Source organism: Aquarana catesbeiana, linkage group LG06 (assembly GCF_042186555.1).
Source record: "Aquarana catesbeiana isolate 2022-GZ linkage group LG06, ASM4218655v1, whole genome shotgun sequence".
NCBI classification, from domain to species: Eukaryota; Metazoa; Chordata; class Amphibia; order Anura; family Ranidae; genus Aquarana; species Aquarana catesbeiana.
In genome coordinates, this window is record NC_133329.1 from 38,466,538 (window position 1) to 38,493,086 (window position 26,549).

Below are 26,549 nucleotides of genomic sequence, written 5' to 3' on the forward strand. Positions count from 1 at the left end.
CCATTCACATCCCCAACCAAATGCAGTCGGCTGCATGAGAGGCATTTTCTTTATGTCCTCACGAGTACCCCTACCCAACGAACCCCCCCAAAAAAGATGTTGTGTCTGCAGCAAGCGCGGATATAGGCGTGACACCCGCTATTATTGTCCCTCCTGTCCTGACAATCTGGTCTTTGCATTGGTGAATGTTTTGAACGCTACCATGCACTAGTTGAGTATTAGCATAGGGTACAGCATTGCACAAACTAGGCGCACTTTCACAGGGTCTCCCAAAATGCCATCGCATTTTGAGAGACCCGAACCTGGAACCGGTTACAGTTATAAAAGTTAGTTACAAAAAAAAGTGTAAAAAAAATAAAAAAAAAATAAAAATATATAAAAAAAAAAAATAGTTGTTTTATTGTTCTCTCTCTCTCTCTATTCTCTCTCTATTGTTCTGCTCTTTTTTACTGTATTCTATTCTGCAATGTTTTATTGTTATTATGTTTTATCATGTTTGCTTTTCAGGTATGCAATTTTTTATACTTTACCGTTTACTGTGCTTTATTGTTAACCATTTTTTTGTCTTCAGGTACGCCATTCACGACTTTGAGTGGTTATACCAGAATGATGCCTGCAGGCTTAGGTATCATCTTGGTATCATTCTTTTCAGCCAGCGGTCGGCTTTCATGTAAAAGCAATCCTAGTGGCTAATTAGCCTCTAGTCTGCTTTTACAAGCAGTGGGAGGGAATGCCCCCGCACCGTCTTCCGTGTTTTTCTCTGGCTCTCCTGTCTCAACAGGGAACCTGAGAATGCAGCCGGTGATTCAGCCAGCTGACCACAGAGCTGATCAGAGACCATAGTGGCTCCAAACATCTCTATGGCCTAAGAAACCGGAAGCTACGAGCATTTCATGACTTAGATTTCGCCGGATGTAAACAGCGCCTCATTTCTCCCTTCTCTTTCTTCATCCCAGCTGAGCGCTTGAGTGAGATGATTCTCACATTTGTATTATTATTATTTTTCACATACTCGACCAATTTTTATGTCTATCATTGTGCTGTGGGGGTTCTCCTCTGTACTGGCTGTCCTAGACCACTGCCTTGTGCTGTCCTCCCACTGGAGACCTCTATCTTTTATAGGACCTGCGCCATGCTTTACCACTTGGGGGCGTCTTTTCTCCCTCTTTTTCTACCAAATTACTATTTACATATGTAATAATCTTTCTTTTTAACATACTTACTGAGAATAGCTTTTAACCACTTGCCGACCGCCTCACGCCTATATACGTGAGCAGAGCGGCACGGGCAGGCAAAATCACGTACCTAGTACGTGATTGCCTTCCCGCGGGTGGGGGGTCCGATCGGACCCCCCCCCGGTGCCAGCTGCGGTCGACATTTGGCTGGGAGCATTGAGAGACGAGGGGGAGGCCATCCGATCGTGCCCCCCCTCGCGATCGCTCCCAGCCAATGAGAAACATCCCCTGCCTCTGTATAGTACACAGAGGCAGAGGATGTGATGTCATCTCTCCTCGGCTCGGCAGTTTCCGTTCCAGCGCCGAGGGGAGATGACATGTAAGTAAGTGCACAACACAAACACACACAGTAGAACATGCCAGGCACACTAAACACCCCCGATCCCCCCCCGATCGCCCCCCGATCCCCCCCAATCACCCCCCCCCCTGTCACAAACTGACACCAAGCAGGTTTTTTTTTTTTTTTTTTTTCCTGATTACTGCATAGTGTCAGTTTGTGACAGTTAGCAGTGGTAGGACAGTTAGTATTAGCCCCCTGTAGGTCTAGGGTACCCCCCTAACCCCCCCTAATAAAGTTTTAACCCCTTGATCACCCCCCCTCACCAGTGTCGCTAAGCGATCATTTTTCTGATCGCTGTATTAGTGTCGCTGGTGACGGTAGTTAGGGAGGTAAATATTTAGGTTCGCCGTCAGCGTTTTATAGTGTCGGGGACCCCCATATACTACCTAATAAATGTTTTAACCCCTTGATTGCCCCCTAGTTAACCCTTTCACCACTGATCACCGTATAACCGTTACGGTTGACGCTGGTTAGTTCGTTTATTTTTTATAGTGTCAGGGCACCCGCCGTTTATTACCGAATAAAGGTTTAGCCCCCTGATCGCCCGGCGGTGATATGCGTCGCCCCAGGCAGCGTCAGATTAGCGCCAGTACCGCTAACACCCACGCACGCAGCATACGCCTCCCTTAGTGGTATAGTATCTGATCGCATCAATATCTGATCCGATCAGATCTATACTGGCGTCCCCAGCAGTTTAGAGTTCCCAAAAACGCAGTGTTAGCGGGATTAGCCCAAATACCCGCTAGCACCTGCGTTTTGCCCCTCCGCTCAGCCTAGCCCAGCCCACCCAAGTGCAGTATCGATCGATCACTGACACTTACAAAACACTAAACGCATAACTGCAGAGTTCGCAGAGTCAGGCCTGATCCCTGCGATCGCTAACAGTTTTTTTGGTAGCGTTTTGGTGAACTGGCAAGCACCAGCCCCAGGCAGCGTCAGGTTAGTGCCAGTAGTGCTAACACCCACGCACGCACCGTACACCTCCCTTAGTGGTATAGTATCTGAACACATCAATATCTGATCCGATCAGATCTATACTAGCGTCACCAGCAGTTTAGGGTTCCCAAAAACGCAGTGTTAGCGGGATCAGGCCCAGATACCTGCTAGCACCTGCGTTTTGCCCCTCCGCCCGGCCCAGCCCAGCCCACCCAAGTGCAGTATCGATCGATCACTGTCACTTACAAAACACTAAACGCATAACTGCAGCGTTCGCAGAGTCAGGCCTGATCCCTGCGATTGCTAACAGTTTTTTTGGTAGCGTTATGGTGAACTGGCAAGCACCAGCAGCCTAGTATACCCCGGTCGTAGTCAAACCAGCACTGCAGTAACACTTGGTGACGTGGCGAGTCCCATAAGTGCAGTTCAAGCTGGTGAGGTGGCAAGCACAAGTAGTGTCCCGCTGCCACCAAAAAGACAAACACAGGCCCGTTGTGCCCATAGTGCCCTTCCTGCTGCATTCGCCAATCCTAATTGGGAACCCACCGCTTCTGCAGCGCCCGTACTTCCCCCATTCACATCCCCAACCAAATGCAGTCGGCTGCATGAGAGGCATTTTCTTTATGTCCTCCCGAGTACCCCTACCCAGCGAACCCCCCCAAAAAAGATGTCGTGTCTGCAGCAAGCGCGGATATAGGCGTGACACCCGCTATTATTGTCCCTCCTGTCCTGACAATCCTGGTCTTTGCATTGGTGAATGTTTTGAACGCTACCATTCACTAGTTGAGTATTAGCGTAGGGTACAGCATTGCACAGACTAGGCACACTTTCACAGGGTCTCCCAAGATGCCATCGCATTTTGAGAGACCCGAACCTGGAACCGGTTACCGTTATAAAAGTTACAAGTTTGCAAAAAAACCACAAACAAAAATAAAAAAAAATAGTTGTTGTTTTATAGTTCTCTCTCTCTATTCTCTCTCTATTGTTCTGCTCTTTTTTACTGTATTCTATTCTGCAATGTTTTATTGTTATTATGTTTTATCATGTTTGCTTTTCAGGTATGCAATTTTTTAACTTTACCGTTTACTGTGCTTTATTGTTAACCATTTTTTTGTCTTCAGGTACGCCATTCACGACTTTGAGTGGTTATACCAGAATGTTGCCTGCAGGTTTAGGTATCATCTTGGTATCATTCTTTTCAGCCAGCGGTCGGCTTTCATGTAAAAGCAATCCTAGCGGCTAATTAGCCTCTAGACTGCTTTTACAAGCAGTGGGAGGGAATGCCCCCCCCCTCACCGTCTTCCATGTTTTTCTCTGGCTCTCCTGTCTCAACAGGGAACCTGAGAAAGCAGCCGGTGATTCAGCCAGCTGACCATAGAGCTGATCAGAGACCAGAGTGGCTCCAAACATCTCTATGGCCTAAGAAACCGGAAGCTACGAGCATTTTATGATTAGATTTTGCCGGATGTAAACAGCGCCATTGGGAAATTGGGGAAGCATTTTATCACACCGATCTTGGTGTGGTCAGATGCTTTGAGGGCAGAGGAGAGATCTAGGGTCTAATAGACCCCAATTTTTTCAAAAAAGAGTACCTGTCACTACCTATTGCTATCATAGGGGATATTTACATTCCCTGAGATAACAATAAAAATGATTTTAAAAAAAAATATGAAAGGAACAGTTTAAAAATGAGATAAAAAAGCAAAAAAATAATAAAGAAAAAAAAAAAAAAAAAAAAAAAAAGCACCCCTGTCCCCCCTGCTCTCACGCTAAGGCGAACGCAAGCGTCGGTCTGGCGTCAAATGTAAACAGCAATTGCACCATGCATGTGAGGTATCACCGCGAAGGCCAGATCGAGGGCAGTATTTTTAGCAGTAGACCTCCTCTGTAAATCTAAAGTGGTAACCTGTAAAGGCTTTTAAAAATGTATTAATTTTGTTGCCACTGCACGTTTGTGCGCAATTTTAAAGCATGTCATGTTTGGTATCCTTGTACTCGGCTTAAGATCATCTTTTTTATTCCATCAAACATTTGGGCAATATAGTGTGTTTTAGTGCATTAAAATTTAAAAAAGTGTGTTTTTTCCACAAAAAATGCGTTTGAAAAATTGCTGCGCAAATACCGTGTGAAAAAAAAAAATTAAACACTCACCATTTTAATCTGTAGGGCATTTGCTTTAAAAAAATATATAATGTTTGGGGGTTCAAAGTAATTTTCTTGCAAAAAAAAATAATTTTTTCACGTAATCAAAAAGTGTCAGAAAGGGCTTTGTCTTCAAGTGGTTAGAAGAGTGGGTGATGTGTGACATAAGCTTCTAAATGTTGTGCATAAAATGCCAGGACAGTTCAAAACCCCCCCAAATGACCCCATTTTGGAAAGTAGACACCCCAAGCTATTTGCTGAGAGTCATGTCGAGTCCATGGAATATTTTATATTGTGACACAAGTTGCGGGAAAGAGACAAATTTTTTTTTTTTGCACAAAGTTGTCACTAAATGATATATTGCTCAAACATGCCATGGGGATATGTGAAATTACACCCCAAAATACATTCTGCTGCTTCTCCTGAGTATGGGGATACCACATGTGTGGGACTTTTTGGGAGCCTAGCCGCGCACGGGACCCCGAAAACCAATCACCGCCTTTAGGCTTTCTAAGGGCGTAAATTTTTGATTTCACTCTTCACTGCCTATCACAGTTTCGGAGGCCATGGAATGCCCAGGTGGCACAAAACCCCCCCAAATGACCCCATTTTGGAAAGTAGACACCCCAAGCTATTTGCTGAGAGGTATAGTGAGTATTTTGCAGACCTCACTTTTTGTCACAAAGTTTTGAAAATTGAAAAAAGAAAAAAAAAATTTTTTTTTCTGGTCTTTCTTCATTTTCAAAAACAAATGAGAGCTGCAAAATACTCACCATGCCTCTCAGCAAATAGCTTGGGGTGTCTACTTTCCAAAATGGGGTCATTTGGGGGCGTTTTGTGCCATCTTGGCATTTTATGGCCTTCAAAACTGTGATAGGTAGTGAGGCGTGAAATCAAAAATTTATGCCCTTAGAAATCCTGAAGGCGGTGCTTGGTTTTCGGGGTCCCGTACGCGGCTAGGCTCCCAAAAAGTCCCACACATGTGGTATCCCCGTACTCAGGAGAAGCAGCTGAATGTATTTTGGGGTACAATTCCACATATGCCCATGGCCTGTGTGAGCAATATATCATTTAGTGACAACTTTTTGTAAATTTTTTTTTTTGTCATTATTCAATCACTTGGGACAAAAAAAAAAAATATTCAATGGGTTCAACATGCCTCTCAGCAATTTCCTTGGGGTGTCTACTTTCCAAAATGGGGTCATTTAGGGGGGGTTTGTACTGCCCTGCCATTTTAGCACCTCAAGAAATGACATAGGCAGTCATAAACTAAAAGCTGTGTAAATGACAGAAAATGTACCCTAGTTTGTAGACGCTATAACTTTTGCGCAAACCAATAAATATACGCTTATTGACATTTTTTTTACCAAAGACATGTGGCCGAATACATTTTGGCCTAAATGTATGACTAAAATTTAGTTTATTGGATTTTTTTTATAACAAAAAGTAGAAAATATCATTTTTTTTCAAAATTTTCGGTCTTTTTCTGTTTATAGCGCAAAAAATAAAAATGGCAGAGGTGATCAAATACCATCAAAAGAAAGCTCTATTTGTGGGAAGAAAAGGACGCAAATTTCGTTTGGGTACAGCATTGCATGACCGCGCAATTAGCAGTTAAAGTGACGCAGTGCCGAATTGTAAAAAGTGCTCTGGTCAGGAAGGGGGTAAATCCTTCCGGGGCTGAAGTGGTTAAAATATCGCAATTTTGACATATGTTTTTCTTCTTCTTTACTTGTGTGTAATTTTAATAGAACCTCTAGCTCCTGAAGAAGCGTTCCTTGTCAACGTGAAACATGTAGAGCAATTGGAGAACACACCTTTCTGGGAATACCAGACCTGCAGTGCTCCCCCAATTTCAACTCTTTTAGGGGAAGTTTATATATAATTTCTTTTTTCCTTCATTTGGATTGTGTTTGAATTGTATACTATATAGGGATACATACAAAACTGCAGGATAGGATCCTCAAGATGGTGTTACAATATGCGTTGTATGTCCAGATCTGATGTGTTTTTAATGATGTTCTGTTTATTCTTTCTGTTTTTTTGTATACCACTAATAAAATTCGACCTTTTTATATACGCTGTGTAGCTCACTACAGTTGTGCCTTTAAAGTCCCATTAAGGTTTATAGTCTTTTGATAGCGCCATTGGGAAATTGGGAAAGCATTTTATCACACCGATCTTGGTGTGGTCAGATGCTTTGAGGGCAGAGGAGAGATCTAGGGTCTAATAGACCCCAATTTTTTCAAAAAAGAGTACCTGTCACTACCTATTGCTATCATAGGGGATATTTACATTCCCTGAGATAACAATAAAAATGATTAAAAAAAAAATGAAAGGAACAGTTTAAAAATAAGATAAAAAAGCAAAAAAATAATAATGTCCCCCCCTGCTCTCGCGCTAGGGCGAACGCAAGCGTTGGTTTGGCGTCAAATGTAAACAGCAGTTGCACCATGCATGTGAGGTATCACCGCAAGGGTCAGATCGAGTGCAGTAATTTTAGCAGTAGACCTCCTCTGTAAATCTAAAGTGGTAACCTGTAAAGGCTTTTAAAGGCTTTTAAAAATGTATTTATTTTGTTGACACTGCACGTTTGTGCGCAATTTTAAAGCATGTCATGTTTGGTATCTATGTACTCAGCCTAAGATCATCTTTTTTATTTCATCAAACATTTGGGCAATAAAGTGTGTTTTAGTGCATTAAAATTTAAAAAAGTGTGTTTTTTCCCCAAAAAATGTGTTTGAAAAATCGCTGCACAAATACTGTGTGAAAAAAAAAATGAAACACCCACCATTTTAATCTGTAGGGCCTTTGCTTTAAAAAAATATATAATGTTTGGGGGTTCAAAGTAATTTTCCTGCAAAAAAAAAAAAATTTTCATGTAAACAAAAAGTGTCAGAAAGAGCTTTGTCTTCAAGTGATTAGAAGAGTGGGTGATGTGTAACATAAGCTTCTAAATGTTGTGCATAAAATGCCAGGACAGTTCAAACCCCCCAAATGACCCCATTTTGGAAAGTAGACACCCTAAGCTATTTTCTGAGAGGCATGTCGAGTCCATGGAATATTTTATATTGTGACACAAGTTGCGGGAAAGAGCCAATTTTTTTTTTTTTTTTTGCACAAAGTTGTCACTAAATGATATATTGTTTAAACATGCCATGGGAATATGTGAAATTACACCCCAAAATACATTCTGTTCCTTCTCCTGAGTACGGGGATACCACATGTGTGAGACTTTTTGAGAGCCTAGCCGCGTACGGGACCCCAAAAACCAAGCACCGCCTTCAGGCTTTCTAAGGGCGTAAATTTTTTATTTCACTCTTCACTGCCTATCACAGTTTCAGAGGCCATGGAATGCCCAGGTGGCACAAACCCCCCCCCCCCAAATGACCCCATTTTGGAAAGCAGACACCCCAAGCTATTTGCTGAGAGGTATGGTGAGTATTTTGCAAACCTCACTTTTTGTCACAAAGTTTTGAAAATTGAAAAAAGAAAAAAAATGTTTTTTCTTGTCTTTCTTCATTTTCAAAAACAAATGAGAGCTGCAAAATACTCACCATGCCTCTCAGCAAATAGCTTGGGGTGTCTACTTTCCAAAATGGGGTCATTTGGGGGGGTTTGTGCCACCTGGGCATTCCATGGCCTCCAAAACTGTGATAGGCAGTGAAGAGTGAAATAAAAAATTTACACCCTTAGAAATCCTGAAGGCAGAGATTGGTTTTAGGGGCCCCGTACGCGGCTAGGCTCCCAAAAAGTCCCACACATGTGGTATCCCAATACTCAGGAGAAGCAGCTAAATGTATTTTGGGGTGCAATTCCACATATGCCCATGGCCTGTGTGAGCAATATATCATTTAGTGACAACTTTGTGCAAAAAACAAAAAAAAATTGTCACTTTCCCGCAACTTGTGTCAAAATTTAAAATATTCCATGGACTCAACATGCCTCTCAGCAAATAGCTTGGGGTGTCTACTTTCCAAAATGGGGTCATTTGGGGGGGGGGGGGGGTTGTGCCATCTGGGCAATTTATGGCCTTCAAAACTGTGATAGGTAGTGAGGAGTGAAATCAAAAATTTACGCCCTTGGCCTGTGTGAGCAATATATCATTTAGTGACAACTTTTTGTAATTTTTTTTGTCATTATTCAATCACTTGGGACAAAAAAAAATAATATTCAATGGGCTCAACATGCCTCTCAGCAATTTCCTTGGGGTGTCTACTTTCCAAAATGGGGTCATTTGGGGGGGGGGGGTTGTACTGCCCTGCCATTTTAGCACCTCAAGAAATGACATAGGCAGTCATAAACTAAAAGCTGTGTAAATTCCAGAAAATGTACCCTAGCTTGTAGACGCTATAACTTTTGCGCAAACCAATAAATATACACTTATTGACATTTTTTTTACCAAAGACATGTGGCCGAATACATTTTGGCCTAAATGTATGACTAAAATTGAGTTTATTGGATTTTTTTTATAACAAAAAGTAGAAAATATCATTTTTTTTCAAAATTGTTGGTCTTTTTCCATTTATAGCGCGAAAAATAAAAACGGCAGAGGTGATCAAATACCATCAAAAGAAAGCTCTATTTGTGGGAAGAAAAGGACGCAAATTTCGTTTGGGTACAGCATTGCATGACCGTGCAATTAGCAGTTAAAGCGACGCAGTGCCAAATTGTAAAAAGTGCTCTGGTCAGGAAGGGGGTAAATCCTTCCGGGGCTGAAGTGATTAAGCCCCCCAAAGCACCTTGTCCCCATGTTGATGGGGAGAAAGGCCTCATCCCCACAACCCTTGCCCATGGTTGTGAGGGTCTGCGGGCTGGGGGCTTATCAGAATCTGGAAGCCCCCTTTAACAAGTGAACCCCCAGATTCCGGCCCCGTGTGAATTGGTAATGGGGAACAAATTTTTTTCCCCTGTGGGGAAATCTCATGCTGTTTTTATCATTGAACTTCTATGTGTATTGTCGGACCGACAATTCATTATAGCCGCGAATAGTTTTAAATGGCTTTTTTTCCTTTGAAATGTCATTTTGCTGTCAGACTGTTCTAAACACGGGAAACATGCGCCCCTTTACAGGCATACTATAGACGCCCCCAGGTACGAAATTTAAAGGAATATTTCACTTTTATTGTTTCACTTTAAGCATCATTAAAATCACTGCTCCCGAAAAAACAGCCTTTTTTAAAACTTCCTTTTGCATTGATACATGTCCCCTGGGGCAGGACCCAGGTCCCCAAACACTTTTTATGACAATACCATGAATATAAGCCTTTAAAATTAGCACTTTTTATTTCTACCATAGACTTTTAAAGGGTGTTCCGCGGCTTTCGAATTTGCTGTGAACACCCCTAATTGTTCGCTGTTTGGTGAACTGGCAAACAGCCGATGTTCGAGTCGAACATACAGCCCATCCCTAGTGATCAGTGACTTATAGTGGAACTGTGATAGTGTAGCAGGCAAACTGACACTGACGCTTTGCGAGAACTGACTAACTGACACTGACATGACCAGTGACATTAATACAGTGATCAGCAGTAATACTATGCGCTGTTACTGTATTAATGGCACTGGCTGGGAAGGGGTTAACACTGATGAACACTGATGAGTGGCACTGATGGACATCAGTGATAAGGAAGCACTGGCAGGCATTGCTGACGGGCACTGATTGGCATCATATGTTGGCACTGATTGGCATCATATGTGGGTACTGATTGGCAACTCTGGCGGCCATGGGTGGCATACCTGGTGGTCACAAATGGTGGGCATCCCTGGTGATCCTGATTCCATCCCTGGTTGTCCTGGTTAGGCATTCCTCGGGGGGCTGCACTGATAATCAATCAGCGCAGCCCCCCCCATGTCAGGAGAGCTGCCGATCGGTTCTCCTCTACTTGCGTCTGTCAGACGCGAGTGAGGAAAGCACAGCTTGTCCTGTTTACACCGTGATCAGCTGTGATTGGACACAGCTGATCATGTGGTAATGAGCCTCCGTCTTAGGCTCTTTACCCAGATCGGAGATGTGTTTGCTGCGTGCCGCCCCCCACCCCCCCCCGCGGGAGCTCACCGGCTTGTTATCCTGATCACGCCATATGACGTCCGGTCGGGATAACACAATCACTTTGCGCATGTCATATTGCTATATGGTAGGCGGGAAGTGGTTAAAACATTAAAAAAAAAATTCGCATTTTGTCATGTTACAACCAAAAATGTAAATGGATTTTTTGGGGATTTTTATGTGATAGACCAACACAAAGTGGCACATAATTGTGAAGTGGAAGGAAAATGATAAATGGTTTTAATTTTTTTTTTACTAAATAAATATGTGAAAAGTGTGGGGGGCATTTGTATTCAATACTTTGTAGAACCTCCTTTCGCTCCAATTACAGCTACAAGTCTTTTTGGGGAAGTCTCTACCAGCTTTCCACATCTAGAGAGTGAAATTTTTGCCCATTCTTCTGTACAAAATATCTCAAACTCTGTTAGATTGGATGGATAGTGTCTGTGAACAGCAATTTTCAAGTCTTGTCACAGATTCTCAATTGGATTTAGGTCTGGACTGTTACTGGGCCATTCTAACACATGAATATGCTTTGATCTAAACCATTCCATTGTAGCTCTGGCTATATGTTTAGGGTCGTTGTCCTGCTGGAAGGTGAACCTCCGCCCTAGTCTCAAGTCTTTTGTAGACTCTAATGCCCTGTACACACGATCGTTTTGCAGTTGGAATAAACTCTGAAGGTTTTTCCGATGGAGTTCCGACAGAATTCAATGCTCAAGCTGTCTTGCATACACACGGTCGCACCAAATTCCAACCGTCCAGAACGCGGTGATGTACAACACGTATGACGGGACTAGAAAACGGAAGTTCAATAGCCAGTAGCCAATAGCTTCCTTCTCGTACTTGCTTCAGAGCATGCGTCTTTTTTGGCCTGTCGGAATAGCATACAGACGAGCGTTTTTTCCGATAGTAACTTGTTCCGTCGAAAAAATTTATGGAACATGTTCTCTATCTAAGTTCATCTGAATTTTCAATGGAAAAAGCCTGATGGGACAAACACGTGGTCGGAATATACGATGAAAAGCTTCCATCAGACTCTTTCTGTCGGAAATTCCGCTCGTGTGTACGCGGCATAACAGGTTTTCTTCTAAGATTGCCCTGTATTTGTCTCCATCCATCTTCCCATCAACTCTGACCAACTTCCCTGTCTCTGCTGAAGAAAAGCATCCCCACTAGGGATGAGCTTCGAGTTCAAGTCAGACTCATGTTCGACTCGAACATCGGCTGTTCGCAAGTTCGCCGAACAGCGAACAATTTGGGGTGTTCGCGGCAAATTCGAATGCCGCAGAACACCCTTTAAAAGTCTATGGGAGATATCAAAAGTGCTAATTTTAAAGGTTTATATGCAAGTTATTGTCATAAAAAGTGTTTGGGGACCTGGGTCCTGCCCCAGTGGACATGGATCAATGCAAATAAAGTTTTAAAAACAGCCGTTTTTTTTAGGAGCAGTGATTTTAATAATGCCTAAAGTCAAACAATAAAAGTGTAATATCCCTTTAAATTTCGTAGCTGGGGGGTGTCTATAGTATGCCTGTAAAGGGGCGCATGTTTCCCATGTTTAGAACAGTCTGACAGCAAAATGACATTTCAAAGGAAATAAAGTCATTTAAAACTACTCGCGGCTATTGCATTGCCGGTCCGACAATACACATAAAAATTCATTGATAAAAACTGCATGGGAATTCCCCACAGGGGAACCCCGAACCAAAATTTAAAAAAAAATGACGTGGGGGGTCCCCTAAATTCCATACCAGGCCCTTCAGGTCTGGTATGGATATTAAGGGGAACCCCGGCCAAAATGACAAAAAAAATGACGTGGGGGTCCCCCTAAGTTCCATACCAGACCTGAGGTATGGCTTTTAAGGGGAACCCCGCGCCAAAATTTAAAAAAAAACGGCGTGGGGTCCCCCCAAAAATCCATACCAGACCCTTATCTGAACATGCAACCTGGCAGGCCGCAGGAAAAGAGGGGGGGACGAGAGAGCACCCCCCCTCCTGAACTGTACCAGGCCACATGCCCTCAACAATGGGAGGGTGCTTTGGGGTAGCCCCAAAACACCTTGTCCCCATGTTGATGAGGACAAGGGCCTCATCCCCACAACCCTGGCCGGTGGTTGTGGGGGTCTGCGGGCAGGGGGCTTATCGGAATCTGGAAGCCCCCTTTAACAAGGGGACCCCCAGATCCCGGCCCCCCCTGTGTGAAATGGTACCCCTACCATTTCACTAAAAAACTGTCAAAAATGTTAAAAATGACAAGAGACAGTTTTTGACAATTCCTTTATTCAAATGCTTCTTATTTCTTCTATCTTCCTTCATCTTCTTCTTCTTCTGGTTCTTCTGGCTCTTCTGGTTCTTCCTCCGGTGTTCTCGTCCAGCATCTCCTCCACAGCATCTTCTGTCTTCTTCTCCTCGGGCCACTCCGCACCCATGGCATGGGGGGAGGCTCCCGCTCTTCTCTTCATCTTCTCTTCTTCATCTTCTTCTCTTCTTCATCTTCTCTTCTTCATCTTCTTCTCCAGGCCGCACCGCATCCATGCTGGCATGGTGGAAGGCTCCCGCTGTGTGATGCGCATCCTCTTCTGACGGTTCTTAAATAACGGGGGCGGGGCCACCCAGTGACCCTGTGCCCTCTGACGCACGGGACATGACAGGACTTCCCTGTGGCATTCCCCGTGATGTCACAGGGAAGTCCCGTCAAGTCACCATGAGTCAAGTCACCACCCTAATTTAAGAACCGTCAGAAGAGGAGATGCGTCACACAGCGGGAGCCTCCCACCATGCCAGCATGGATGCGGAGCGGCCCGGAGAAGAAGATGAAAAAGAGAAGAAGATGAAGAAGATGAAGAAGAGAAGAAGATGAAGAAGAGAAGAAGATGAAGAGAAGAGCGGGAGCCTCCCCCCATGCCATGGGTGCGGAGCGGCCCGAGGAGAAGAAGATAGAAGACGCTGTCAGGGGAATGCCAGAATCAGGGCCTGTCAGTATATGCATTTCCCCATGCGCCTGCGTGGTAGAATTGCACATCGGCGCGTACCGTTTCACAGTCAGTGGGTACGAGCGCGTGTCCCGAACGGATCAGCTCACGTGGGTGCACGACGCAGCGCATCATTACGAACGCGTGCACGCACATTGGGACGTTCCCCTGGCGGGCCTATATAAAGACAGCTATGGCCTGTGTTTTGTTGCTGGTTTGTCTTTTCAGCTCCTGTAACCTGCTCCTGAATCTGTGTACCTGTGCCTACCCGTTGTGACCCGGACCGACCCCGACTCTGCTTGAACCTCTCTTGTGCTTGACCCTCGGCTGCCTTCTGGATTTCGCTACCTGCCTGACTACCTGTGTTTGACCCTCGGCCTGCTCCTGGACTTGCCTCTGCCTTACCCTACTGTGGATTATCTGCCTGCCTGATTACCTGTGTTTGACCCTCGGCCTGCTCCTAGACTTGCCTCTGCCTCACCCTACTGTGGATTATCTGCCTGCCTGACCACCTGTGTTTGACCCCCGGCCTGTTCTTGGACTTTGTCTCAGCCTTACCCAGTGTTGGACTTTTGCCTACTTGCATACCGGTGTTTGACCCCCGGCCTACTTCCAGACGTCTGCCTTGTGGTTGACCCTCAGTACCCGGCTCAGCTACCCTGCACGGATCTCTTCTCTGCCTGAAGAATCGCCCAGCTCCTCTACTACCTGCTGGCGACCCGTGCTTCTTCGTGCCCAATACCCGCTGTGCCACTCCCAGAGGGTATCGTGCGCCCAGCTGCAAGGGCACCTCTCTCAGCAACTCGGCCTTGGTGAGTACCTGACAGTACAAACCAGCCATGAGCGAGGCCGACAGAGCTGGCTGTCCCCTTGAGGCACTCTGCCAGCAAGTCACAGCCCTCACCCAGGCTGTCCAGAGACTCCAAGACGGCTACTTCCAGATTGAGGGTCGTCTGCAACATCTAACCACATTTCCTAACCCCTCGGACGCCACATCAGCATCTGCCAGTGGAACATCTTCCTCTCGGGATCAAGCCAACCCGGCTTCTGTAGCAGTAATGGTCTTACCTGAACCCAGGGTTCCCATTCCAGAACGATTCTCCGGTAACCGGAAGAAGTACAGGGCATTTAGAAATGCTTGCTTACTATACTTTGCCCTTCAACCCAGGACTTTTTATTCTGAGACTGTGAAAGTGGGGTTCATTATCTCTTTGCTTTCTGACGAACCGCAATCCTGGGCTCACAACCTCCTTGAGGAAAGGAGTCCCCTCCTTGACTCTGCAGATGCATTTTTTGTTTCCATGGCCCAGCTATACGACGATCCTCAGCGTACTGCCACGACTGAGTCCGTCCTGCATACCCTGACCCAGGGAAAAAGACCAGTGGAAGATTACACTGTGGAATTTCGAAAATGGTCAGGGGACACCAACTGGAACGAGGCTGCATTAAAATATCAGTATCGCCAGGGACTCTCTGAGATCCTAAAGGATGAACTGGCTCGAGTAGATACCCCGGCCTCTCTAGAAGACCTGATCCAGCTCGCTATTAAACTGGACAGACGCCTCCGGGAACGTCGCAGCGAGCGTTTTCAGTCTCCAAGGCCCACTTGGATGATGCCGCGGGTACCACCTGTTCCTGCACCCCCTACAACTTCTTCATCATCCTCTCATGGTGAGCCCATGCAACTGGGTCTAGTTCGACCCCCACTCTCTCCTGATGAAAAGCTCCGCCGGCGCCAGGCCAACCTTTGTCTATATTGTGGAGGATACTTCTTAAACAACTGCCCTGTGAGACCCAGTAAGTACCGCACTCGGTCTGCCACGAACTTTCAAGTCGCTAGTTCAAGCCAGTCTCATCTTGTCCTCATGATCTCATTACAGGTGGCGGAAGAGAAGGTCCGGTTGCCAACCATCGTTGACTCAGGAGCCTGCAGTTGCTTCTTGGATGCATCTTTGGCCCAAAACCTGCACATCCCTCTCCGAGTTAAGGAGCAACAGCTACAAATCCATCTGGCAGATGGATCCCTACCCTGTTCTGGGCCTGTCACACAGGAAACGAAGCCTATCCTCACTCATATAGACTCTGATCATTCCGAATTTCTTTGCTTTGACATTATAAGCTCACCTATGTTTCCCATCATTTTGGGGTTTCCATGGTTGCAGGCCCATGATCCTCAGATAAACTGGAGCAAGAAAGAAGTCCTCTTCTCTTCCATGTACTGCTCTCAACACTGCTTTTCACCAAAATACGACAGAACGGTTCCATGTCTAACGTTACAACCAGTACCGGATAATCTCCAACATGTCCCAGCAGCATACCATGAATTCCTGGACATCTTTGATAAGAAGAAAGCTGACAGTCTACCTCCGCACCGACCCTATGATTGCCCCATCGACCTCCTACCCGGTTCCGAGATCCCCTTCGGCCGCATTTTTCCTCTATCAGAGATCGAGCTAGAAGCCCTTCGCTCCTACATCGATGAAAATCTTGAAAAGGGATTCATCCGGGCTTCTTCTTCTCCAGCTGGAGCGGGAATCTTTTTTGTGGAGAAAAAGGATGGATCCTTGAGGCCTTGTGTGGACTATAGGGAGCTTAACAAAGTTACCATCAAGAACAGGTACCCGCTCCCTCTTATTCCTGAACTTTTCCAGCGTCTCCGAGCCACTCAGATCTTTACTAAATTAGATCTCCGGGGGGCGTACAATTTGGTTCGGTTACGAGAAGGAGATGAATGGAAGACAGCTTTCCGGTCCAGATTCGGGCATTTCGAATATTTGGTGATGCCCTTCGGTCTCTGCAATGCCCGGCTACGTTTCAACATCTAGTCAATGACATCTTCCGTGAGTATCTAGATAACTTTGTAATTGTTTATCTCGATGACATCCTGATCTTTTCCACCACTTTAGAAGCACATCGTACCCATGTGAAGAAAGTACTCTCGGTCCTCAGAAGACATGGCCTATACTTAAAAGGGGAAAAATGTGACTTCGAGAAAACCACCATCCAGTTCCTCGGATTCATTATCTCAGTAGGAGGGGTCGCAATGGATCCGCAGAAAGTTAGGGCCATCCAGGAATGGCCAGCTCCCATAGATAAAAAGGGAATTCAGCGATTCGTTGGCTTCGCCAATTTCTATCGCAGATTTATTAAAGGTTTTTCCTCTATCATCTTCCCCCTATTACTCAACTAACTCGCCAGCAGACTAGATTCCAATGGTCCCCAGGTGCTCAAGAAGCTTTCGATGAACTAAAGAGACTGTTTATATCAGCTCCTGTCCTCCAACATCCCAATCCAGTCCTACCCTATGTGCTTGAAGTGGATGCTTCGGAGTCAGCAATAGGGGCAATCCTGTCTCAGAGAAGTGGCCAAAAAGCCTTGCTCCATCCGGTGGCCTTTGCCTCTCGCAAGCTCACCCCTCCGGAGAAGAATTATGATGTCGGGGATCGAGAGTTACTTGCTATAAAATTTGCCTTAGAAGAGTGGAGATATCTGCTGGAAGGGGCATTCCAACCCATCATGATCTTCACTGACCACCGTAACCTAGAATATCTTCGAACAGCTAAACGCCTCCGACCTCGTCAGGCCCGTTGGGCCTTATTCTTCTCCAGGTTTAACTTCCATATTACCTATCGACCTGGCTCCAAGAACGGGAAGGCGGACGCGCTTTCCCGTATGTTCCCAGAAACCAGTGGACCGGAAGAACCTGGAACCATCCTAGCTCCTCACCACTTTCTCAGCCTGGTTCAGCCCAATCTTAGGTCAATTATTATACAGGCCTCCAGTCAATGTACAGAACCTGAAGTATCCGCCCTAGAAAAGAATGATGGTCTGCTATGGGCCCAGGACAAGGTATTTGTGCCACTCCCAGTAAGACTTCAGATTCTTCAAACCTTCCACGATCACAAGTTGGCAGGACATTTTGGTATACAAAAGACCTCCAAACTAATTAATCGCTTGTTCTGGTGGCCGGGGTGGAGCCAAGACTGCAGAAGATATATACAATCTTGCATTACTTGCCAACGCAATAAGGGATCTAATGCCAAGTCGTGGGGACTCTTAAAATCTTTATCTATACCAGAACGTCCCTGGACAGAGGTCTCTATGGACTTTATTGTCGATCTGCCTCCTTCCGAGAAGTTTACTACCATCTTAGTGGTTGTTGACCGCCTTTCAAAGATGGCCCACTTCCTGCCATTGGTAGGCACCCCCTCTGCTTCCACAACCGCAGAGGTCTTTATAAAAGAAGTAGTGAGACTCCATGGCGTCCCCCACAACATTGTATCCGATAGGGGGATTCAGTTCACGTCAAGATTCTGGAAGGATATGTGCAAGTCCTTAGAAATCAAGACATCCCTCTCTTCCGCCTATCACCCACAAAGTAATGGCCAGACAGAAAGAACAAATCAATCTTTAGAGCAATACCTTCAATGTTTCTGCTCCTGGTCCCAGGACAACTGGTCTTCCCTCTTACCGTGCGCAGAGTTCGCCTACAACAATTCTGTACATTCCACCATCAACCAAACACCTTTCTGGGCAAACTATGGTTTTCACCCTTCCTTTCTCCCAGATTCTATTCCCGAAATCACTACTCCCGCAGTACAAGACCGTATACGTGCTATCCAAACAAACTTTTTGCAAATTCAGGAAACGATGAAGAAAGCTCAAGAAAGTTATGAAGAATTCTATAACAGGGGAAGAAGAAGTAACCCAAGTTTCAAGGTTGGAGATAAAGTTTGGCTATCAGCCATCAACCTCAAATTACCTTGCCCATCACGCAAATTAGGCCCAAAATTCATTGGTCCTTTTGAGATTAAGAGAGTTGTAAACCCCGTGGCTTTTGAACTGACCTTACCTAATTCCTATCGGATACATCCGGTGTTCCATGCCTCCTTACTAAAACCGGTCACTCCTAACTCTTTTCCAGGAAGGGAAGAACTACCTCCTCCACCAATCCGGATTGAAGGGGAGGAAGAATTCGAAGTGGAGGCAATAGTAGATTACAAATGGAGGGGGGGGGGCAGGAACAGTATCTAGTTAAATGGAAAGGGTACCCCCCGGAGGACAATTCTTGGGAGCCCGCTAGCAATATTCATGCCCCTCGTTTAGTGCGAGAGTTTCACAGAAGACATCCTGGGATCCGAGCTAGGTTGGGCACCCGGAGGTTGCCCCTTGGGGGGGGGGCACTGTCAGGGAAATGCCAGAATCAGGGCCTGTCAGTATAGGCATTTCCCCATGCGCCTGCGTGGTAGAATTGCACATCGGCGCGTACCATTTCAGTCAGCGGGTACGAGCGCGTGTCCCGAACGGATCAGCTCACGTGGGTGCACGACGCAGCGCATCATTACGAACGCGTGCACGCACATTGGGACGTTCCCCTGGCGGGCCTATATAAAGACAGCTATGGCCTGTGTTTTGTTGCTGGTTTGTCTTTTCAGCTCCTGTAACCTGCTCCTGAATCTGTGTACCTGTGCCTACCCGTTGTGACCCGGACCGACCCCGACTCTGCTTGAACCTCTCTTGTGCTTGACCCTCGGCTGCCTTCTGGACTTCGCTACCTGCCTGACTACCTGTGTTTGACCCTCGGCCTGCTCCTGGACTTGCCTCTGCCTTACCCTACTGTGGATTATCTGCCTGCCTGATTACCTGTGTTTGACCCTCGGCCTGCTCCTGGACTTGCCTCTGCCTCACCCTACTGTGGATTATCTGCCTGCCTGACCACCTGTGTTTGACCTCCGGCCTGTTCTTGGACTTTGTCTCGGCCTTACCCAGTGTTGGACTTTTGCCTACTTGCATACCGGTGTTTGACCCCCGGCCTACTTCCAGACGTCTGCCTTGTGGTTGACCCTCAGTACCCAGCTCAGCTACCCTGCACGGATCTCTTCTCTGCCTGAAGAATCGCCCAGCTCCTCTACTACCTGCTGGCGACCCGTGCTTCTTCGTGCCCAATACCCGCTGTGCCACTCCCAGAGGGTATTGTGCGCCCAGCTGCAAGGGGAGCCTCTCTCAGCAACTCGGCCTTGGTGAGTACCTGACAGATGCCGCGGAGGAGATGCTGGACGAGAACACCGGAGGAAGCACCAGAAGAGACAGAAGAAGAAGATGAAGGAAGATAGAAGAAAGAAGAAGCATTTAAATAAAGGAATTGTCAAAAACTCTCTTGTCGTTTTTAACATTTTTGACAGTTTTTTAGTGAAATGGTAGGGGTACTTTTGTACCCCCTTACCATTTCACACAGGGGGGCGGGATCTGGGGGTCCCCTTGTTAAAGGGGGCTTCCAGATTCCGATAAGCCCCCCACCCGCAGAACCCCACAACAACCGGCCAGGGTTGTGGGGATGAGGCCCTTGTCCTCATCAACATGGGGACAAGGTGTTTTGGGGGGCTACCCCAAAGCACCCTCCCAATGTTGAGGGCATGTGGCCTGGTATGGTTCAGGAGGGGGGCGGAGGAGGTGGGCGCTCTCGTCCCCCCCTCTTTTCCTGCGGCCTGCCAGGTTGCATGCTCGGATAAGGGTCTGGTATGGATTTTTGGGGGGACTCCACAACTTTTTTTTATTTTATTTTGGCGCGGGGTTCCTCTTAAAATCCATACCAGACCTGAAGGGTCTGGTATGGAATTTAGGGGGACCCCCACGTCTTTTTTTTTTTAAATTTTGGCCAGGGTTCCCCTTAATATCCATACCAGACCTGAAGGGCCTGGTATGGAATTTAGGGGGACCCCCACGTCATTTTTTTTAAAATTTTGGTTCGGGGTTCCCCTGTGGGGAATTCCCATGCCGTTTTTATCAATGAACTTTTATGTGTATTGTCGGACCGGCAATGCAAAAGCCGCGAGTAGTTTTAAATTACTTTTTTTCTTTGAAATGTCATTTTGCTGTCAGACTGTTCTAAACACGGGAAACATGCGCCCCTTTACAGGCATACTATAGACACCCCCCAGCTACGAAATTTAAAGGGATATTACACTTTAAGCATTATTAAAATCACTGCTCCTGAAAAAACTGCCGTTTTTAAAACTTTTTTTGCATTGATCCATGTCCCCTGGGCAGGATCCAGGTCCACAAACACTTTTTATGACAATAACTTGCATATAAGCCTTTAAAATTAGCACTTTTGATTATTCATGTTCCTGTCCCATAGACTTTAACGGTGTTCGCGTGTTCAAATGAACTTTTTTCCTGTTCGCATGTTCTGGTGCGAACCGAACAGGGGGGTGTTCGGCTCATTCCTAATCCCCACAACATGATGCTGCCGCCACCATCTTTCACAGTGGGGATGGTGTGTTCAGGGTGATGTGCAGTGTTAGTTTTCCGTCACACATAGCGTTTTGCTTTTAGGCCAAAAAGTAAAATTTTGGTCTCATCTGACCAGAGCACCTTCTTCCAAATGATTGCTGTGTCCCCCACATGGCTTCTCACGATCTTCAAATGGGACTTCTTTTAGCTTTCTTTCAACAATGACTTTCTTCTTGCCACTCTTCCAATAAAGGTCAGATTTGTGGAGAACACGACTAATAGTTGTCCTGTGGACAGATTCTCCCACCTGAGCTGTGGATCTCTGCAGCTCCTCCAGAGTTCCCATGGGCCTCTTGGCTGCTTCTCTGATGAATGCTCTCCTTGCCTGGCCTGTCAGTTTAGGTGGACGGCCATGTCTTGGTAGGTTTGCAGTTGTGCCATACTTTCCATTTTCCGATGATGGATTGAACAGTGCTTCGTGAGATGTTTAAACCTTGGGATATTTTTTTATAACCTAACCCTGCTCTAAACTTCTTCTTAACCACTTGCTGACCGCCGGCTGTCTATTGACGGCCAGGCGGCGCAGCTCTCGTTGCGGGCGGGCGTCATATGACGGCCTCGCATTCCTAGGCCACCAGGGGGTGCGCGCGCGCCACCGCCGGCGATCGCGCGCCGTGTCACTAGGCACCCGGTGCGCGTGCCCAGCGGCCACGATGTCCATCGGGCACCCGCGATTACCGGTAACACAGCAGGACCGTGGATCTGTGTGTGTAAACACACAGATCCACGGTCCTGTCAGAGGAGAGGAGACCGATGGTGTGTTCCCAGCACAGAGGAACACCGATCGGTCTCCTCCCCTAGTGAGTCCCCTCCCCCTACAGTTAGAATCACTCCCTAGCAACACAGTTAACCCCTCGATCACCACCTAGTGTTAACCCCTTCCCTGCCTGTCACATTTATACAGTAATCAATGCATTTTTATAGCACGGTTCGCTGTATAAATGTGAATGGTCCCAAATATGTGTCAAAAGTGTCCGATGTGTCCGCAGCAATATCGCAGTCACAATAAAAATCGCAGATCGCCGCCATTACTAGTTAAAAAATTAAAAAAAATAAAAATGTTATAAATCTATCCCCTATTTTGTAGACGCTATAACTTTTGCGCAAACCAATCTATATACGCTTATTTCGATATTTTTTACCAAAAATATGTACAAGAATACATATCGGCCTAAACTGAGAAAAAATTTGTTTTAAAGAAAAAAAAATTGGATATTTATTATCGCAAAAGATAAAAATGATTGTGTTTTTTTTAAAACTTCTCACTCTTCTTTTGTTTATAGCGCAAAAAATAAAAACCGCAGAGGTGATCAAATACCACTAAAAGAAAGCTCTATTTGTGGGGAAAAAATGATAACAATTTCATTTGGGTACAGTGTTGTATGACCGCGCAATTGTCATTCAAAATGCGACAGCGCTGAAAGCTGAAAAATGGCTTGGGCAGGAAGGGGGCGAAAATGCACTGTATTGAGGTGGTTAAACAACTTTATTCCTGACCTGTCTGGTGTGTTCCTTGGCATTCATGATGTTTTTTGTTCTATATGGTTGTCTAACAAACCTCTGAGGACTTCACAGAACATCTGAATTTATACTGAGATTAAATTACACACAGGTGGACTCTTTTTTACTAATTAGGTGACTTCTGAAGGCAATTGGTTCCACTAGATTTTAGTTAGGGGTTCAAGAGTAAAAGGGGGCTGAAAACAAATGCACCCCCACACTTTTCAGATATTTATTTGTAAAAAAAAAATTGAAAACCATTTATCATTTTCCTTCCACTTCACAATTATGTACCACTTTTTGTTGGTCTATCACATAAAATCCCAATAAAATACATTTAGGTTTTTGGTTGTATTACTGTATGATGAAATGTGGAACATTTCAAGGGGTATGAATACTTTTTAAAGGCACTGTATTTGAATGAATATTTTTAATAACGTTTGTTATAAAACATTTTTTAAACTGTTTTTTTTTTTAACAATTTATTTGATAAAACATTATTTGTTTAATGAGATTTTAAAAAAATTCACCCATCTACCTATTATTCAGTTTTAAGTCCCTGCTAACTGTCCTTGTCTGAAAATAAGTAAATAAGTGCATTTCCTAGTCCATGGAGTCCAGCATTGTCCTCCAGTAGTTGAAGATCTCTCTGCCCTTTTCCTGTGCCGCTGTTCTGTCGAATTGTCCAACCCGTCAAAAACTCCAACTACTTAACTTCTGGTTTCTTTAACCCAGCAGTAATTGTCCCTGTTAGCCGCTGTGCTGTCAAAACAGCTCAATCTTCCTGTACTGAACTGTATTCGCTTGCCGGTGTTGTGTCCAACCACCAATTTGTCAAAATCTCCAATTGCTGAGGGTTTAAATAAACCAGAAGTGACGTGATCGGAGTTTCTGATGGGTTGGAGAAATTGGCAGAACGCCGACATCATGAAACATGATTCTATTCACATCAATTCTTTGCTCCTCTATGAATCCTGTACCAACAATCTTTATCAAACAGAGCTGCAGGTAAGAACACTGCAGATAATGTCCTCCTCCTCCAGACATTAACCCTTCAACAAATGTGCCTTTTTAAAAACAAATTCGTTTTTTTTCCCATCCATACTGTTTGTGTATAAATAAAAAAATAAAAAATGTAAATTGGACTTTCACTTAGTTAGAAAATTTCTTCTGGTCTGCTTCCTCCCTTTAACACAAAAATGTTTTTTTTTTTACTATGCCTAAATATCTTCCTATTTCCTTCTTTTGCTTTTTGTAATTTATTTCATAGTGTATTTATCTGGAGGATTTATCCTTGTCATTCTATCTGCTCTAGCTATGTATACTTTTTTATATCTCTGATACACTTCAGCTTTTTTTCCCCAGAGTGATTGTATGAGCTGTGTACCCGACAACAGACTTCAAGCTTATTTATATAGAAAATGAGAATTCTACACATTTTAAAAATATTTCAAGCTGAACAATCTCATCATTCAACACATGAAGGCTCGCATTTCATCCAAAAACACAATATTTATGCAATATCCGGCCCTTGGGGCAGTATTCATTCCACTAATATGAGATACTATTCTGTTGTAAGTTGGATTGCCGGCTGTATAAATGACACTGGCAGTGAAGGGGTTAACACTAAGGGGCAGTGTAGGGGTTAAGTATGTCCTGGGAAGTGTTGCTAACTGCGGGGAGGCGTGGCTATGTGTGACACGTCACTGATCTCTGCTCCCGATCACAGGGAGCCGCAATCAGTGACAGTGTCACTAGGCAGAACGGAGAGATGCTTGTTTACATTAGCATCTCACCGATCTTCCTCTCCGTGAGGTGATCGTGGGTATCCCAGCGGCGATCGAATCTGCAGGACCCGCGACCCGACTCACGGAGCTCCCGGCCGGCGTGCACGCAATGGCACAGCGGCAAATTTAAAGGGACGTATGGGTACGCCCATTTGCCCAGCCGTGCCATTCTGCTGACGTGCGCAGAGAATGTTCTGTTTTTTGTTTTCAATGGAAATGGTCACTGATCTTAATAAATGTGGTGGAGCTGTGCACACTTCAATCATCCAATCATGTGTGAGCAAAAATTCTGTTTTTTCCAGTATTTCTCTGCACATGATTGGATGTTCTCTGCAATGAGGAATTTTGTTTCACTTCATTCAGTAAGATTTCCTAAACATAACTTTATGATCTGATTATATTATACCAGTAAAACCTTGGTTTAAGAGTAACTTGGTTTGAGAGCGTTTTGCAAGACAAGCAATTTTTATTTATAAATTTTGACTTGATATAAGAGTAGCGTCATGTTACAACTGAGTATAAAAGAGAAGAGAGGCGCTTCTAAGTGTAGCAATATTGTTACAATTAATGACGGTACAACATTTAGCAACATATTGCTACACTTAGAGGCGCCTCTCTTCTCTTTTATACTCTGGAGCTCCTGCTGGATTTTGCTTCTAATCCCCTTGTGAAGGCTTCCATTTGTAGATGGACATTTTATGGTTATACAACCTGGTCACATTGCTATAATCTTTTTACATGGACTATAAACTGAAGGACTTATGAATAAATGGTTGCGGAACGAATCATCTGAGGATTTATAAATCATCTCAGGATTTACAAATACTGCAGTCTAAATACCTTGAGCTAGCTGAAGAAAGAAGACGACAAGAGACTGTAATTTTCTATAAAGCAGCACAACTTTGGTTTGCAGAGTGGACAGTGTATTGCAACCTAGGGGGAGCCCTTGAGTATATGAGATAGATATGTGTATTGTATTGCACTGCTGCCTTGTATTTAATACTGTGCTGCAGATTTGGTGTGTGCTCTGAGGTTGGAGTGGGAAAGTGCTCAATATAAGTGCTTTGTCATATTGGACATAAGTCCCACTCTTTGCCTGTCTGCATATACTACTCAGGTGATCATTGAGTGCTTTGTCATACACATTCATTGTCATTTACGGCCATTCTTTATATTTGAGTTGTCACTGTGTCTATTGTGTCAACCAAGTCTTTTAGTAAACTGCCTAAATGGTTAACTTACAATTTGTGTGAGATATCTATTACTACAGCTGGTGAAGTGTCGAGTACCAAGGTGATGGTAAATATACAGTACAGTGTGTTATTACTGTGTTTCTTTTTACCATTGGGTCTTACACTAAAATTACTATACAGTTGTGCCAAGGGGGTCGAGTCCATTTCTGGGGTTGAGAGGCAGAGTGCAGACCCAAAACAATTATCAGCAGCTCCTTCGAGGGTAAGTACTACAATTATATAATCATTTATTTTACCTATCTTAGTGAATGAGGTGAAGCTGTGCAAACTTCAATATCCAATCATGTGTGAGCAAGCATCCTGTTTTTTTCAATTGTTCTCTGCAAAGAGGAATTTGGTTTCACTTCATTCAGTAAGATTTCCTAAACATCACAATAAGATTTGATGATATTATACTAATATATAATAATAATACTCAGTATTAATACTCTATATTATATCAGAATAGGAAGGACGGTTATAATTACCTGGACTGTGTTCAGAGGACGGAGTTCTTCTGTCTTGTGAAGTAGCAAAACAATTGCAGCCCTCATATAGGAGATGAGGGGGGGGGGGGGGGGAGAGGAGAGGGGGGCTTTTCCTGGAAATGGCAGCATTTCAGATAACAGAGGAATGTTACTTTCACTCTATGTTGAGAAATATTTCATCCCTCTTATCTGTTCTTATTCTGTATGTATGGACTCTGCACAGTACCACTTCTCTTGTCCTGTATGCCGGGTGTAATTCTCAGTATCTGTTCTTATTCTGTATGTATGGACAATGTTGCCAACCCCCCATATTTTTACATTACCAGACTTCCTCTTATCAGTATTATCGATACTTTTCATACAAACATTTCCATATCTACTTACAGTCTCTGCAAGTGTCTTTCCATTCCCAGAGCTCTGTCCTCCTGCTTCACCACTAGGGATGAGCTTTGAGTTTGTGTCAAACATGAGTTTGACTCGAACATCGGCTGTTCGACGAAGATCGAACATTACGGGGCGTTCGTGCCAAATTTGAGCAGCGTGTCACACCCCATAGTGCACTGCGTCATCGC

General features: G+C 44.8%; 1 protein-coding gene across 1 annotated transcript in view; it reads right to left on the reverse strand.

Annotated features, from left to right (window-relative positions):
• The window catches only part of LOC141148318 (interferon-induced very large GTPase 1-like), a 48,298-nt gene extending 22,274 nt beyond the window's left edge, over positions 1-26,024 (reverse strand). The window contains exon 1 of the mRNA XM_073635645.1: positions 25,978-26,024. The gene's annotated coding sequence lies outside the window, so the exon portion shown is untranslated. The remainder of the gene's footprint in view (positions 1-25,977) is intronic.
• Positions 26,025-26,549: the final 525 nt, after the last annotated feature.